General features: G+C 38.1%; 1 long non-coding RNA gene across 1 annotated transcript; it reads left to right on the top strand.

The window, feature by feature from the left end:
* The first annotated feature begins 2032 nt into the window (after positions 1-2032).
* LOC121404659 lies at positions 2033-2530 on the top strand. The gene is made up of 2 exons (XR_005968128.1): positions 2033-2222; positions 2281-2530. It is a non-coding gene; the product is annotated as an uncharacterized LOC121404659 (long non-coding RNA).
* The last annotated feature ends 1695 nt before the right edge of the window (positions 2531-4225 follow it).

Below are 4225 nucleotides of genomic sequence, written 5' to 3' on the forward strand. Positions count from 1 at the left end.
TAGATCGTAGTTGATTAGATTTCTGTATGACATATCGTGGGAGAAAACTTCTGAGAAGATGGCTATGCCATATCCACCAGAGTTAAGGGTGTATTCTATGTAATTTTTGTTGTTTTTGAGTGATTGTACATTAAGCTGTAAAATCTTAATGGACATATTAGTGGATGAGGTTTGTATTGTTACCAACATCATGTTTTCTATGTTTCGAACTGCTCTGTAGGAATTTTCCTTTGATGTTTTGAATTATTTTAGTTCCGTTTGCTGACTTAAGCAGTGTGGGAGTGACTAATTCAAGAATTTCCTGAACTATGCTGCTACTGACACTGCTAATAGTGTCATGATTTTCCTTTCTTGGGAATTCATATGTATGATCACTAGAGTCATTTGTGTATGACTCCAGTGAGTAGTGCGGTTTTTGTTTCTCAAAGCCTACAGTGCGTTGAATCACTCTGCTGCTATATGAATGTTTTTTTAATACCTGGTTGGCTTGTTCGTTATTGCTCATAACTTGCGGTATTTGCTCACATGAATTGTTGTTGTTGTTATTTTTATTTATCATTTGAGGAAAGTTTTTGTCATAGTCTCGAATCTGATCATAGTTTTGTTGAAAGGAAAATTGCTTTAGAGCTTCCTTTCTGGCCAGTTTCTTAATGGCCATGATTTTATTTATGTCGCCTTCTTTGGCCCACACCTGACACTTGTTCCTCTCAAACGCATTGTGCCCATCACCTTGACATAAGATGCACTTGTTGGTATTGCAATTTTCGTTGCACGTGTTATTGCCACATTTCTTGCATCGCTTTTGTGACTTACAACGCGAGGCTGTATGACCCAAGCGACCACAGTTATAGCACTGCCTAATCGCAGGAATGTAATGGGTAACCTTTAGCGAGCAAATGTCATAAATTTGAACGGACGATGGAATTTCGGTACCCGCAAAAGCAATTTTAACTGTCTCGGTTGGGACGAACACAGATTCATTCATTTCATTCTTTGTTTTCTTAAAAGTTCTTTCAACTGTGTTTATCTTAATTATTGAATTAAGATTGTCCAGCAGTTTCATCTCTGAGATGTTTGTTGGAATACCCCTGATGACACCCACAGACTCAGTGAAATTTTTCGGAATAAATATATCGATGTTTAATTTTTTAAATTCGTCGTTTAGAACCATCTCATTGGCTTCATGAGGGCCAATGAAATAAAGTTTATAAAGAGTGGCAGCAAGATGGGTTATGCGCTTGAGACCAACAAGATTGATGTGTCTAATTTTTTCAAATAAGTATAGGTCGCTTTTAATATTTTTGTTTTCAAACAAATTGCTTCTTTTGGTCGATAGAAGTACACTTGCCTCTCCTTTGAATGAGTGCTCATAAAAATTAATCTCCCTTTGTTTTTTATCGTCTGTTTGCAAATTAAAACACCGGATCAGAGCACACCTTCTCCCGAGCAGGGTTGGTGTTAATCTCTTTGAGAGAACAGTGTGGAGACTTAGCAGCGCATACACGGCTAGCGACCATAACGCTATCATCTGCAGCATTGAGGCCCATACACAAGGGACAGCTCACCAACCAAGGGCGACCTCAATGCCAGAACCCTCAGGCCAGATATCTTCTTGTCAGTGCTGAGCATTCCTAAGGCCCTGGGAAACGCAAAGGACTGCGCAATCAACCTCATCGGCGCATTGACAACGGCATGTAGGGGCAAGCACAGGGCAGCAAACAAGCCACTCTCGCCACCGCGAGCCGGTCTTTGGTGGAGTATGGAGATTTCCGAGGCTAGCAGCAAGTGCTAGGAGACGCTAGGAGGAGTGTAATTTTCTTTTTGTGGTAGAAACACCAAAACATTCCAGTAAAAATAAAAAAAAAATTTTAATTAATAACAAAAAACAGAAAACGTCGTTGCTTAATTCTGTCTCAGCCTACCATAAATATGTTCGAGGGAACTCACAATGTAAAGTATTTTTTAAAATTGATCCAGGTCCTTGCATCATTTCGTTCTTTAGTGAACTATTTTTACTTTTATTTTTAGTGATATTGCAGAAAAGCTGCTGGTATTGGAAGAATGGTCTTTATCGTCGGCTAACAGAGCGGGCTGCTTGTTAGTGGGTTACGAGGCATTCCGTACACTTGTCTTTTATCACTCATATAAATATCGAGGGAACGTGACTTCATCAAAATTAGAAAATGTTCGAGATAAAGTTCATAAATACCTATTGCAGCCTGGTAATTATTTATTTATAATGCATAAATTTAAAAATAATCATTATTTGTATCTTAACAGGTGCAGATTTAGTCGTTTGTGATGAAGGACATATTATTAAAAATAGCAAATCTGCCATAAGTCTTGCCGTATCAAAAATAAAAACGCCAAAACGTATAATACTAACCGGAACGCCTATACAAAATAATCTTAAAGAATGTAAGTTTTTCGTGATAACACTGTGCGACAAATGGTAAACTTTTGAATGTACTTTGTACGAGACAAATATTAGGTTATAGGCCAAGATGAGAAGATCACTTCCTCCAAATTATAAAAAAAAATTCAAAACACGCAATTTGGTAACTGCTTGCACTCTTATAATTTTTACTCAAAACCTGTAGCGCGGATATCCAAAAAAAGTAATAGGCTGATAACAAAATTGTATTATCTTTTACATGAATTTTGATTCGAGGTGACAAAATGGGTATATCTGAATATATAGCGACTCAAAGTTGAAGTTTTGTACCATTTTTAATGTTTCTATAACGTTAAAACAAATTTTTTTTTTTTTTTTAGACATGAAACTTTTGTGACATTTATTCTTAACAAAGTAAGCTACTAATAAATAAAATTGTCCAAAGAATACCAACGGTACGATTTTTTAAGAATAGGGGCTTATAATCCTGGAGAATATTGTTCAAAACAATGAAACCATTTTCAGACTCTTAAGTTTAAATTTGCATTATTAGGTCGACGTAAATTCAAATAGTAACTGCATATTATAGTCCATTACGAAAATGGTACCATATGACATCTCCAACGAGCTTTTCCAAAAGCCGAGTACGTATTTCAAATCATACAAGTTTTTTTACAATGTAATCAGTTTTGTTTCGCACGAACCGTTCAACCGTTCCTTCCTCTTCCTCGTCTCTACAGCTACAGACATCGTGGTACTTGTTGCCACATATTATCGGTTAGTCGCTTAAATTGCTTCTTTATAATAAGCTTACACGTGGCCATGGGCATAGAAATATTCTCCTTGTCTTGGATGAGGGGGATTGTAGTGCCAGATCTGGCCAGCTCATCCGCTATGCAGTTGCCTTCAATGTCCCGCTGACCCGGGACCCATAACAGACTTATAAAAAATTGCTGAGCCATCTCATATAGAGATTTTCGGAAGTTTGCTACGGTAGCCGAGTTCGATTTAATTGCATTAAGTGATTTGATCGCAGCTTGGCTGTCACTAGATATATTTAGATGAGTTGCGGTGACGGAAACTGGATGCAGTTCAGAGCTTCCCCGATCGCAGTGACTTCTGCCTGGAAGACACTGCAGTGGTCTGGAACTATGAAGGAGTGCCTTATGTTTAGTTGCTCGGAGTAGATACTCCTAAAACTTTATTTTCCAGCTTAGAGCCGTCTGTAAAGATTTGTATAGCTCCGTCTGAGCCAGGTGGTCCCTGTGTCTCTGTGAGGGATAATTATTTCAAAAGGAGTATCTGGATACTCCCTCGGAACGTAGTCGTCCGTTTTTGTGGGGACGATATTGTTTCCAATTAAGATGGATGAGTGACCAGTGTGCTGTGACACCCATTGGTCCGAGTCTCTTAGACGAATTGTAGCCATTTCTACCTGTTTCTTACCCGCTTCTTACCTGCTAGGTCAAAACTGTAAAGGCATAATATAGCATTTAGCCAAAGACAATATAAGTATAAGATGCGTAACGCCATACGAAATTTCTGCACACGAATTTTCGGGGCTGGCTCTAGAGCTGGCTCCAGGCTCTCTTGAAATTTTTTAGAGAGAGAGAGCGCTCTTGAGCTCTTGATTTTCAGAATTTAGAATTAAAAAAAAAATTTTACATATTACATTTTTTTGCTACATCTGTTATCTACATCTACATCTACAATGTATATTTTACATCTAACATGTAGATTATAGATGTACTATTCATATTCTACATCTTTTCCGCTAGGGGTTGCTCGCGCACTGAACGCGGCAGAGTGTGCGAGCGAGAAGGAAAATGA

The sequence above is a fragment of the Drosophila obscura genome, unplaced genomic scaffold (genome assembly GCF_018151105.1).
Source record: "Drosophila obscura isolate BZ-5 IFL unplaced genomic scaffold, ASM1815110v1 contig_30, whole genome shotgun sequence".
NCBI classification, from domain to species: domain Eukaryota; kingdom Metazoa; phylum Arthropoda; class Insecta; order Diptera; family Drosophilidae; genus Drosophila; species Drosophila obscura.